Here is a 14,459-nt window from a genome sequence, read left to right on the forward strand (position 1 = left end):
AACCGCAAGAATGCATTGTTTTCTTTCAATGAGAGTGTGTTTCTAAAATATTTGGCTGATTAACTTCGGCAAGGAAAAGGTTGTAGACAGTCGAGTATACGGCGAAATGTATAGATAGATAGATAGATAGATAGATAGATAGATAGATAGATAGATAGATAGATAGATAGATATGTATGTATTATACGGCATTATCGCGTTGACACACCGGTTCTCGTCAGATCACCAAAGTTAAGCAACGTTGAGCCTGGTTAGTATCAGATGGGTGACCATTTGGGAATTCTAGGTGCTGTGTGTGCTCTCCGCTTATCTCGGCATTTGTTTTCAGTCGTCCTGTACTTCACTTACCACTAGTATTTAACAATGTCGACTCAGGAGAGGGCGTGGTTGGAGATTGCGCACCTCCTGCCACAAAAATTTCATGCGCAGGCACCCCTTCGTGTGTATCCATAGTCTGTTAAAGACTGAAGGAGCCTGTGTGTCGGTAGGTAGATAGTTATATAAATTAGTAGATAGATAACTAAAAAGAGTTGTAGAAGGGTGCGTGAGTGACAGGATTGTCAATAGATAGATAGATATAAGCTTCGTTCAGTCTTGACAGACTATGGACACCAACTGTAAGGGTGCCAGCGCGTGAAATTTATGTGGCAAGAGTTGCGCAATATACAACCACACCTCTTCTGAGTCGACATTGTTAAATACCAGTGGCAAGTGGAGGGTCAGGACAACTGGAAACAATGCCGAGATAAGCGGAGATCATATACAGCGCCTAGAATTCCCAAATGGTCACCCATCTGGTACTAGCCAGACTCAACGTTGCTTAACTTCAGTATCTGATGAGAACCGGTGTGTCAATGTAATTATGCCGTACATACATACATACATACATACATACATGGTAATGTGATTAGGTAGGTATGGCGACAGATAGATAGATAGATAGATAGATAGATAGAATGCGTGAGAGATAGGATAATCATTATATATAGAGAGAGGGATAGCTATCTAGCTAGCTAGCTGGCTAGATAGATAGATAGATGGATAGATATGGTGAAAAAATAGAGAAATATGTAGACTCACCGACAAGTAGATAGATAGGAAAATAGATGAATAAATAGACGGATAGAGAGATAGACGGGTAAATAAACAGATAGAAAGATAGATTGATAGAGAGATCATTAAACAGATATGTAGAAAGACAAACAGATAGATTTTTATAACGGGTTGCCGTATATCAAGGCCGGGAGGGCACTCGAGAATAAGTGTTAATGTGTGTATTGTAGTCATTAGCACAGTAATCGTTTCGTATGGAAATTTGCTATAATTAGATTTTTTAGTCAGCTGGAAAGTAGACCAGCGGAACAGAGTTCCACAGGTGGGCAGTTCTAGGAAAGTAACTTCATGTTTAGGCACCGATAGAGAGTGGGGGGATTTATTGATAGTGATTTTGGCTAGACGTGTGTTTTGTTTTATTTTGTTTTGTTTTATTTTATGTATGAAAGATTGACGTTGGGGGCAATAGATTGGTGCTCAGTCGAACGCTTTCAAATAAAAATAGCGATAGAATAGACACAGGTTAGCAACGTCTCTTTTGTGGGAGAGAGGTTGCAGAGAAGAGAAAAGGGTATCGTATACTAGATTACGAAGTCTACGTAGAGAGATAGAGATATGTAGACAGGCAGATAGATAGATAGATAGATAGATAGATAGATAGATAGATAGATAGATAGATATCATGGATCAGTAGACATATACAAGAATATACTTGTATTCGAAAAGTTATATTTACCTGCGCTAAGGAGGTTATATTTTCGGTCATGTTTGTCTGTGAACAGTCTAGCGTCCACATCGCTTGACTAAACTTAGTCAAAATGTCGATGATTACCTAACCTCAAGTTAAATTTCGAGATATAAATGTAAAAGGTCAAGATCAAAGAGACGCTCGGTCGCTTGCCGATAATTTCGGTTCTGTTATTCGTAGACACATACTACCTGGCCAGTATTTTAGCTAATATAACCTCGCATTTGGTATAGCCTTAAATTATGTCATCTCCTATTATATAAATCTCACCTGTCTGTTTAAATGTATGTATTGTGTTTGTATGTCTCGCTAAAGCTTTCGACAGAGGCGAAGGATTTTCATGAGATCGGTATCGTTTTGAAACTCGATCCTTCGGGCGAAAAATTGGCTAAAAAAAAACCCAACTGGGCACTTTTCTACAAGTAGAGATCGCTTTTTTCGTCGATATTTTCGAAAGTCATCACCTCTTTTCGATTGACTAGCTTTAATTTAAACTTTCGCTACTTCCGGTTTGGATATGGATGCAACGGCAAAGACGTCACGTTTTTTTTTTTTTTTGTTCTTTTTTTCTTTCACGTTCTTTTCCTCCTTCGCGATACGGGTTCGAGCCTGCCTGCCTGCCTACTACCAATTTGCTTTTTTGGGAGGGTTTTTTTTTTTTCTTTTTTTGCTCAGCACATACCTCCAAACACCCAAGCAACGCCGGGCACCCAGGCTAGTCTTATGAGATGAATGACCAATTCTTTTATGATTTCAGGTTCAAATGAACAGCTACAGCAAGATTTGGAATACACTCTACTAAAGCCTGATTATCACAGCTAGTGAATTTCAAAAATGCAAGCTTGACGTGTGGACATTTTAAAAGAACGATATGCAATAAAATTCTGTTTTAAACTTGAAAAAAAATGCCACAGGAACGTATGGAACGCTTCATACTGCTTTTGGACCATCTTGCATGAATCGAGCATTAGCTTTCAAGTGGCAGAAGATATTCAAAGAAGGCAGGGTATCTGTGAGGGATAATGCGACGTGTGGGAGGAGTAACGAAGTCAGACCATCACAGTTAATTAGCCAAATAAAGAATTTCATTTATAAGGGCCGTCGTGCGTCTGTAAGGACAATAAGTGCACAGTATGATGGCATTATGGTAACGGTACAGACAATTATTCACGAGGAACTAAAGATGCGAATGATTTGTGCGAAGTTTGTCATAAGCGTGCTCAGAAATGATCAGAAAGAAAAGACGTTGCAATCATAATCACCAAGATGGGCATCAAGACAGGTCTTCCCTCCTTTTGACTTTTGGTTATTCCCTAAGCTCAAGGAAAATTTTAGAAGCTGTTGTTATGAGACAATTAATGGGCTGAAAGAGGCTGTTACGAGAGTCATTGCCACGCTCACACAAGAGGAGTTCGATGGGGCCTTCCAAAAGTTGTTGGAACGGTACAACAAGTGCATTGCAGCCGAAGGAGATTACTTCGAAGGGACTAGAGTTTCATGTGTGCACTGTCAATAAAAGTGCCCATACGAAAAAAAAAATCTGGAAACTTGAAGGCGCCTCGTATTTTTCATTTTATTCTTTCACTAAAACATAATTTTTATACACCAGTTGATAATTATTGTCGGTGTGGTTCTTGGTAATACCCAAAGACGTCATCGTCGTCCAAAATGGTATCTGCCAAAGCCAGAAACCATGTGACAAATATGCCAAAGAAGAGAATTGTGCGCTGCTTTTCAATTCGGTAATAAAATCTGTTACTAACCTATGAATCAAAGACGTAGGTCAATTCCATTCCTTCCCGGGACCCAGTTTGCAAGATGAACTAATTGAAGTATCCTAATGGCGCCGATTTGCAAGAAAGAACTTTGATTATAAAACGTTTTCTATGAATACTGTCGAATACGATCGATCATGCTGTAACTGTTTCAAAGACCCTGTATCCCTGTGTACATCGTTTAGCTGACTGATTGGTCTGGAAGTCCAGGAATATAAGTTATTACGTGATTCATATATAAGGATTAAAATTAAATTCTGTAGATTAAAATATACATAAAAATATATTCAAGTCAAGAATGTATCGCTTAAATTTTAAGCGATACTTATTTTTCGAAAATTAAGGAAATAAATTGCTTTAAGCCTTAAAGCAATTTATTTCCTTAATCCATGGATTTTTACAATAATGGCTAATATCACCAGAGGAAATAAAATGCAATAAAAAAATTATCAGTTATAGAGTATAAGTTATTACGTGATTCATATATATATATATATATATATATATATATATATATATATATATATATATATATATATATATATGATACCCGGAAAACTCGGACCCGGAGAACTTGTCCCTTTTTGATTGGTAGGAAAATTGGTCCCTTACTGAACAAATATCGATTAAAAACACATTTTATGACCGTTCTTTAATAAGATATTGTCTTTAAAAGAGAATACACATCCCATAATAGTTTTCAAAATTATTTTTAACTCTTGTTTTAAAAAAATAAACTTGATCACAGAGTCAAAACACGAAAAACGAGACCATATATTTATTTTAAAAATACTTTAGTTTCAACACTTTTTGATTTATTATTACGAAACAAAAATAAAAGAAACAAAACACGTATTATCAAAGAAAGCAACTATTTTATTTAAAAGAATTAATTTAGTTTAAACAATTATTGTGTTATTACCAAACAACAAAGAAGAAAACACGGTACTTATGTATTTTTGGTATAGCATTGAAATAATAACCTTATTATTTCGAAAGCCATTCTTAACATGGGGAGTGGAGGGGCCGTTTAAAAGTCATTTCGGAAGCACTTATGCAGTATGCAGACGGTGACTATTGATAGGGGGCGATAACTCCAATTTCTTCTTGGTCAAATAACGCGGCAAATAAATAAAAAACAAGATTTTTTTCCGAACAGAAAAATATTTGAAAACCAAAACATTTATTGAATAAAAATGGATCAAAATATAATCGTAAAAACATTTATGCAAAAGTTTGTGTAAGAAAATATAATTTTAATACAATAATTTTGTAATAAAAACAACATTAGATTTTTGTAAAGTGAAATAGGTTTGTTTTTTTTGGGAGGGGGGTTTCGAACAAATCAATAATTTAAATGAAACATTTTTTAATTAAAGCGACTTTGAAGGGTCAACAACAAATTAATAATTTAAATGATTTTTGCCGACAGTTTACTGAAATGCGTCAAAAAAGATGGCTGCCGTCCTCATTCTGCACAAGTACCTTTTGTTGTTTCGTGAACACAAAAATGTTTAAACTAAATTAATTGTTCGGTACTTCACGGGGAACGTGGTCCCTGCGTAAACGTATATATATATATATATATATATATATATATATATATATATATATATATATATATATATATAGGAAATTTATTACTGTGAGTCCAGACCCGTAATAAATTTCCTATATACTGCTCTGACTACACATTGAGCACTCTAGTCCGTTTTTTTTCATATATATATATATATATATATATATATATATATATATATATATATATAGTTAGGGAAAATAAAACTTCTAAAATAGAATGGAAGATTATTAGAAGAGCCAGTACTTGCCACTCAATAAACTCATCATGTCAATTATGCTTATCAGAAAAACTTGAGATAACTAGGTTTAAGGACAGGGATAAACTATTAAATATTAAACAAGAAACTGCTATATCCTGCAAACATTTCAGAATGCATACGCTTAAGGAACGCTAATTTATGAAAATCAAGACAACTACAATAGCAACTATCCCCCGTCCAGTCCTCCGCCCCCCAAAAGAGGATTAGTAAGGTCATGATTATGATCCGTCCCAGATTAATTACATAAGCCCCTTAATATTCGATTCTCTTAAGTAGTTATAATATTACTATCCTGAATGGATGTCTATATAATGGTATATCTGAACCAAACGGGTAGTAAATAATTAGACGAATCTCAAAATAATGTATACAGATGGATGTCTGTGTGTATGCTATGTATGTAAGCAGATATATGTACGCTGTGTGTATCTATACCCAAAACACCATGAAATTAAAAAGTTAAGTACTACAATATGTTGACATTCCTATTCCGTTTGTATAACCTAAATGCTCCGAATTTGTTGTTATATTTTGTTATATATCTATATAAACCGAAAGAGAGTAGTTGTTTAATCGGTAGATAGACCTATAGACTTACACCTGGATTTATTATAAGTTAAATTATTATAAGTTAAAGCATAAAAATTTGCGAAAAATAACAGGTACGCGGGTGCGTGTAATATAAGTTATGTACGTCGAGAATGCGTTCATATCTATATCTACTTTAGATGTATCATGGATATATGAACGTACACAAGTGTTTATCTATGTATGTATTTGTGTATATGTAAGTATATATATATATATATATATATATATATATATATATATATATATATATATCGGAACTATTAAAATAGGTCGTCTCATATATAGAGAGGAATAAAAACAATTGTATATATTACCGAAAAGTATATATGCATGCACATGTATGAATCTATGTATGTGTGTGTATGTACGCCTATGTAAACTATAATAATACACTGTTTCATATAAAGAGGTTACCACACAACCGGAGGTAGAAGGCACCTTATTGGATAAGATTTATTGAATAAATTTGCTAAATTATATTTTATTAAATTTTATTAAATTGAAAGGGATTTATTAAATAGAGTTTTGTGAATGACTGTGTATTTTTGCGTTAGGTGTAAGCAGATACATGTATATGTGTTTGCATATATGTAGCCATATACGAATTTATATATGTAGCCATATACGGATGTATATATGTAGCCATATACGGATGTATGTATGGATATCTATATAATTTATATATCTCATATTTATATGTATATGTATATGTATATGTATCTATCTGTCTGTGTTTATGTACCTTATTGAAAGGTATATCCGATTGGAGTTTGAAAGATCCCGATTAAGTTTTATTGATACTGGTATAATAATGGGGATGGTATATAAAAAAGCACGGAGGTGTATGGCTATTTATAATAAATATCTGTATAGATATAGCTACGTATATGGGTATCTATGTTAGATTGTAACTGGTGTGCGTTTACGTTTAATATAAATGGATTTAACTGTATGTAAGCATTATATATATGTTTGAGTATGTTTCTATATGTTTATATGTACGCAGAGGTATCAAAGTAGTGCGTGTTATATATGAATTTATGCATATTTTATGCGTGCGGAAGTCGGTAGTGTGATTAAATTTTATAAATTCATATTTCTATTTATTCTAGTTTTGTGCTTATAATTTATATTTCGGTGCGTCTGTGTAAGTTGGATTTTAACAAACGAGTGTACCCACTACTAAGTGTATATGCATATATGTTTGTTCTTCTTCTAAAATAGAATGTGCGTGTGTAAACGATGCCGGCTTAATCCCAATGGGTAACAACCGGAAATATCTAAACTCTTTGAACCAAGCGAGACAAAATGTCGAGTCCCTCGAGCACGTTAATACGAGTGACCAAAGACCAAGAATGACAAAAAGAATAATAAAAATAAAGGGTTAGGATACTAGTAAGATAAAAACCTGTGATAAATGGATCGTTCAAGTACTTTGCTCATCCTCCTGCACATACGCCACCCCCACCCACCCATATTAGGTGACAAGATTTCTAAAGTTTGTAAACGAAACGAAGAAAAGTTTTGTTTTTTGCTTTTTTTTTTTGTCTTGAAAAGTCAGTTTTCGAAGATAATTCATGGCCTGAAGACGTAATCTCCCTTAGCACGGGTGATTACAGAAACATGTATGCACATATGTAGCCATTAATGTTTGTATAAATAAATTTAATATACCTGCTCTGTTCACTCATTGAGTACTCTTTGGTAGACACATGTTGTTTCATTGGGTGTACTTCTAGGAAACTAAACTCTACCGCCATAATATATATATATATATGTGTGTGTGTGTGTGTGTGTGTGTGTGTGTGTGTGTGTGTGTGTGTGTGTGTGTGTGTGTGTGTGTGTGTGTGTGTGTATTTATTTATATAAGTGTAAAGATTACAATTAAATTCTGTAGATTAAAATATACATAAAAATATATTCAGTCAAGAATTTATTGCTTGAAACAAGGAATGTATAAAAAAAATTATATTTATTTCCTTAATCCATGGATTTTCAATAATGGCTTCTATCATCAGAGGAAATGAAATGAGATTAGAAAAAGTATCAGTCAAATTTTTCTCTATATTTATTTTGTAGAAGTTCAAGTGTAATGTGAACAGACATCTTGCTGCTGAACTTTCTTCATAGTATCCCTGCAACTTATGTCCCCTACATCAAAGTTGCACTGTGTCCTGTTTGGAGTGAAAATGTAATTAAAAAAGAATGACGAGCTGTGATACAGCGATACAGTGCTGTATGTGGGAAACTATAAATGCTCCCTACCTTGGGTTGAGCATATTGGTGAATGAAATAACGAACTGCTGCTTACGTACAAAAGCAATGCTCTTATATAAAGAAAAGGAGCTTAGGCGTTTGGACAACGTTTAATCATTGCAATTTCGCATACTCATCTCAGCAGCAGCTAAATACCGTTACGGACAGAAGCGCTGACTTCCGCCTGGGCGGTGTAGTTTCAATCCTGGCTTAGGGTAGTTGCTGGTCTAGCCGTACCGATGAGTTATGATACAGCGAAACAGTAATGCGTGTAGATGACTTAATATATATATATGCATATTCTTTCTAAGCGAAACTGGAATAGGGCCGACCACTTCCCTAGATGAGTTCATAATTAACGGATACTCTAACTTAACAGCTAAATTTGACCCCCAAGATCGCCATGGGCATGGAATATGTGCCTACATTAAAGATGTCTTTCCGTGTGGCAGGGAGATCTCTAGAGAAGATCCTAATTTACCCTATATGTGCTTCCGGGTTGCACTTGCTTACACCACTGCATTTATATTTGCTCTCTATCGGCCCCATAACAGCGGAGTTACAATATTTAAGAGTATATCTGAGAAAATAGACCAGATCCTGTCTGCACATCCCTCAGCTAACATCCACATCTGTGGTGACTTCAACGTCCATAAAGTGGAATGGCTGATCCACTCAAATAAGACAGACGATGAGGGGAGGTTTTGTCATGATTTTGTCATTGCTTATGACCTCACTCAGATTGTTCACGAACCCACCCGTGTGCCCGATACTACCGGTCAATATGCAAGCCTCCTAGACCTTTTTCTCTCAACTTCCCCTTAGCTATGTTCATGTTCCGTTCATTCTCCTCTAGGATCCTCCGACCACTCTGTCGTATCAGTTAAGATAAAAATGAAATGTAATAAGTCCCCAAACGTACCCCTCCACCGTACTGTATATCGATACTCTATGGCTGACTGGGATAGCTTCCGTACATTCATATCTGGCTCCTTTTACTTTGGTATCAACGTGAGGATGCCGTAAAATTTGATATGTGTCTGCCTGAAGTCGATGTGTTGAACCTTCTAAGCCGAAATTTTACTATTATTTCTATTAGTAATAGGTATTTTGTATCTGGTTATCTGAAGTCATAACTATATTATTACTTCCATTAATAATTAAGAGTTGATATGTATATTTGTTGAAACGGCAATGACACTATTACGTATATTAATAATGTAGATTAAGTATACGGTTGTATAAGTGCGAACCTATTCTATAATTTCTATTAATAATGGCTAATTGGCATCTATTACTTCTATTAATAATGGAGATATGGTTACTGTCTGTCAGAGGTCGCAGCTGTATTATAACTTCTATTAATTATGGAGATATGGTTACTGTCTGTCAGAGGTCGAAGCTGTATTATTACTTCTATTAATAATGGAGATATGGTTACTGTCTGTCAGAGGTCGAAGCTGTATTATTACTTCTATTAATAATGGAGATATGGTTACTGTCTGTCAGAGGTCGAAGCTGTATTATTACTTCTATTAATAATGGAGATATGGTTACTGTCTGTCAGAGGTCGAAGCTGTATTATTACTTCTATTAATAATGGAGATATGGTTACTGTCTGTCAGAGGTCGAAGCTGTATTATTACTTCTATTAATAATGGAGATATGGTTACTGTCTGTCAGAGGTCGAAGCTGTATTATTACTTCTATTGATAATGGAGATATGGTTACTGTCTGTCAGAGGTCGAAGCTGTCTTATTACTTCTATTGATAATGGAGATATGGTTACTGTCTGTCAGAGGTCGAAGCTGTATTATTACTTCTATTAATAATGGAGATATGGTTACTGTCTGTCAGAGGTCGAAGCTGTATTATTACTTCTATTGATAATGGAGATATGGTTACTGCCTGTCAGAGGTCGAAGCTGTATTATTACTTCTATTAATAATGGAGATATGGTTACTGTCTGTCAGAGGTCGAAGCTGTATTATTACTTCTATTGATAATGGAGATATGGTTACTGCCTGTCAGAGGTCGAAGCTGTATTATTACTTCTATTGATAATGGAGATATGGTTACTGCCTGTCAGAGGTCGAAGCTGTATTATTACTTCTATTAATAATGGAGATATGGTTACTGTATGTCAGAGGTCGAAGCTGTATTATTAGTTCTATTGATAATGGAGATATGGTTACTGTCTGTCAGAGGTCGAAGCTGTCTTATTACTTCTATTGATAATGGAGATATGGTTACTGTCTGTCAGAGGTCGAAGCTGTATTATTACTTCTATTAATAATGGAGATATGGTTACTGTCTGTCAGAGGTCGAAGCTGTATTATTACTTCTATTAATAATGGAGATATGGTTACTGTCTGTCAGAGGTCGAAGCTGTATTATTACTTCTATTGATAATGGAGATATGGTTACTGTCTGTCAGAGGTCGAAGCTGTCTTATTACTTCTATTGATAATGGAGATATGGTTACTGTCTGTCAGAGGTAAAAGCTGTATTATTACTTCTATTGATAATGGAGATATGGTTACTGTCTGTCAGAGGTCGAAGCTGTATTATTACTTCTATTGATAATAAAGATATGGTTACTGTCTGTCAGAGGTCGAAGCTGTATTATTACTTCTATTGATAATGGAGATATGGTTACTGTCTGTCAGAGGTCGAAGCTGTATTATTACTTCTATTAATAATGGAGATATGGTTACTGTCTGTCAGAGGTCGAAGCTGTATTATTACTTCTATTGATAATGGAGATATGGTTACTGTCTGTCAGAGGTCGAAGCTGTATAATTACTTCTATTGATAATGGAGATATGGTTACTGTCTGTCAGAGGTCGAAGCTGTATTATTACATCTATTGATAATGGAGATATGGTTACTGTCTGTCAGAGGTCGAAGCTGTCTTATTACTTCTATTAATAATGGAGATATGGTTACTGTCTGTCAGAGGTCGAAGCTGTCTTATTACTTCTATTGATAATGGAGATATGGTTACTGTCTGTCAGAGGTCGAAGCTGTATTATTACTTCTATTGATAATGGAGATATGGTTACTGTCTGTCAGAGGTCGAAGCTGTATTATTACTTCTATTGATAATGGAGATATGGTTACTGTCTGTCAGAGGTCGAAGCTGTATTATTACTTCTATTGATAATGGAGATATGGTTACTGTCTGTCAGAGGTCGAAGCTGTATTATTACTTCTACTGATAATGGAGATATGGTTACTGTCTGTCAGAGGTCGAAGCTGTCTTATTACTTCTATTGATAATGGAGATATGGTTACTGTCTGTCAGAGGTCGAAGCTGTATTATTACTTCTATTAATAATGGAGATATGGTTACTGTCTGTCAGAGGTCGAAGTTGTATTATTACTTCTATTAATAATGGAGATATGGTTACTGTCTGTCAGAGGTCGAAGCTGTATTATTACTTCTATTAATAATGGAGATATGGTTACTGTCTGTCAGAGGTCGAAGTTGTATTATTACTTCTATTAATAATGGAGATATGGTTACTGCCTGTCAGAGGTCGAAGTTGTATTATTACTTCTATTAATAATGGAGATATGGTTACTGTCTGTCAGAGGTCGAAGCTGTATTATTACTTCTATTGATAATGGAGATATGGTTACTGTCTGTCAGAGGTCGAAGTTGTATTATTACTTCTATTAATAATGGAGATATGGTTACTGTCTGTCAGAGGTCGAAGCTGTATTATTACTTCTATTAATAATGGAGATATGGTTACTGTCTGTCAGAGGTCGAAGCTGTATTATTACTTCTATTGATAATGGAGATATGGTTACTGTCTGTCAGAGGTCGAAGCTGTATTATTACTTCTATTGATAATGGAGATATGGTTACTGTCTGTCAGAGGTCGAAGCTGTATTATTACTTCTATTGATAATGGAGATATGGTTACTGTCTGTCAGAGGTCGAAGCTGTATTATTACTTCTATTGATATTGGAGATATGGTTACTGCCTGTCAGAGGTCGAAGCTGTATTATTACTTCTATTAATAATGGAGATATGGTTACTGTCTGTCAGAGGTCGAAGCTGTCTTATTACTTCTATTGATAATGGAGATATGGTTACTGTCTGTCAGAGGTCGAAGCTGTATTATTACTTCTATTAATAATGGAGATATGGTTACTGTCTGTCAGAGGTCGAAGCTGTATTATTACTTCTATTAATAATGGAGATATGGTTACTGTCTGTCAGAGGTCGAAGCTGTATTATTACTTCTATTAATAATGGAAATATGGTTACTGTCTGTCAGAGGTCGAAGCTGTATTATTACTTCTATTGATAATGGAGATATGGTTACTGTCTGTCAGAGGTCGAAGCTGTATTATTACTTCTATTGATAATGGAGATATGGTTACTGTCTGTCAGAGGTCGAAGCTGTATTATTACTTCTATTGATAATGGAGATATGGTTACTGTCTGTCAGAGGTCGAAGCTGTATTATTACTTCTATTGATAATGGAGATATGGTTACTGTCTGTCAGAGGTCGAAGCTGTATTATTACTTCTATTGATAATGGAGATATGGTTACTGTCTGTCAGAGGTCGAAGCTGTATTATTACTTCTATTGATAATGGAGATATGGTTACTGTCTGTCAGAGGTCGAAGCTGTATTATTACTTCTATTAATAATGGAGATATGGTTACTGTCTGTCAGAGGTCGAAGCTGTATTATTACTTCTATTGATAATGGAGATATGGTTACTGTCTGTCAGAGGTCGAAGCTGTCTTATTACTTCTATTAATAATGGAGATATGGTTACTGTTTGTCAGAGGTCGAAGCTGTATTATTACTTCTATTGATAATGGAGATATGGTTACTGTCTGTCAGAGGTCGAAGCTGTATTATTACTTCTATTGATAATGGAGATATGGTTACTGTCTGTCAGAGGTCGAAGCTGTATTATTACGTCTATTGATAATGGAGATATGGTTACTGTCTGTCAGAGGTCGAAGCTGTATTATTACTTCTATTGATAATGGAGATATGGTTACTGTCTGTCAGAGGTCGAAGCTGTATTATTACTTCTACTGATAATGGAGATATGGTTACTGTCTGTCAGAGGTCGAAGCTGTCTTATTACTTCTATTGATAATGGAGATATGGTTACTGTCTGTCAGAGGTCGAAGCTGTCTTATTACTTCTATTGATAATGGAGATATGGTTACTGTCTGTCAGAGGTCGAAGCTGTATTATTACTTCTATTAATAATGGAGATATGGTTACTGTCTGTCAGAGGTCGAAGCTGTATTATTACTTCTATTAATAATGGAGATATGGTTACTGTCTGTCAGAGGTCGAAGCTGTATTATTACTTCTATTGATAATGGAGATATGGTTACTGTCTGTCAGAGGTCGAAGCTGTATTATTACTTCTATTGATAATGGAGATATGGTTACTGTCTGTCAGAGGTCGAAGCTGTATTATTACTTCTATTGATAATGGAGATATGGTTACTGTCTGTCAGAGGTCGAAGCTGTATTATTACTTCTATTAATAATGGAGATATGGTTACTGTCTGTCAGAGGTCGAAGCTGTATTATTACTTCTATTGATAATGGAGATATGGTTACTGTCTGTCAGAGGTCGAAGCTGTATTATTACTTCTATTGATAATGGAGATATGGTTACTGTCTGTCAGAGGTCGAAGCTGTATTATTACTTCTATTAATAATGGAGATATGGTTACTGTCTGTCAGAGGTCGAAGCTGTCTTATTACTTCTATTAATAATGGAGATATGGTTACTGTCTGTCAGAGGTCGAAGCTGTATTATTACTTCTATTGATAATGGAGATATGGTTACTGTCTGTCAGAGGTCGAAGCTGTATTATTACTTCTACTGATAATGGAGATATGGTTACTGTCTGTCAGAGGTCGAAGCTGTCTTATTACTTCTATTGATAATGGAGATATGGTTACTGTCTGTACGAGGTCGAAGCTGTCTTATTACTTCTATTGATAATGGAGATATGGTTACTGTCTGTCAGAGGTCGAAGCTGTATTATTACTTCTATTAATAATGGAGATATGGTTACTGTCTGTCAGAGGTCGAAGCTGTATTATTACTTCTATTAATAATGGAGATATGGTTACTGTCTGTCAGAGGTCGAAGCTGTATTAATACTTCTATTGATAATGGAGATATGGTT

The 14,459-nt window shown here is 35.1% G+C and overlaps 1 protein-coding gene and 1 pseudogene across 1 annotated transcript in view; one reads left to right on the forward strand and one right to left on the reverse strand.

The window, feature by feature from the left end:
* Positions 1-14,459, reverse strand: part of LOC145266330 (uncharacterized) — a 766,230-nt gene that overhangs the window by 468,061 nt on the left and 283,710 nt on the right. The window lies entirely within an intron of this gene.
* Positions 182-298, forward strand: LOC145266756 (5S ribosomal RNA; annotated as a pseudogene).

This window comes from Euprymna scolopes, chromosome 41 (genome assembly GCF_053919585.1).
Source record: "Euprymna scolopes isolate OS-2025 chromosome 41, ASM5391958v1, whole genome shotgun sequence".
NCBI classification, from domain to species: Eukaryota; Metazoa; Mollusca; class Cephalopoda; order Sepiida; family Sepiolidae; genus Euprymna; species Euprymna scolopes.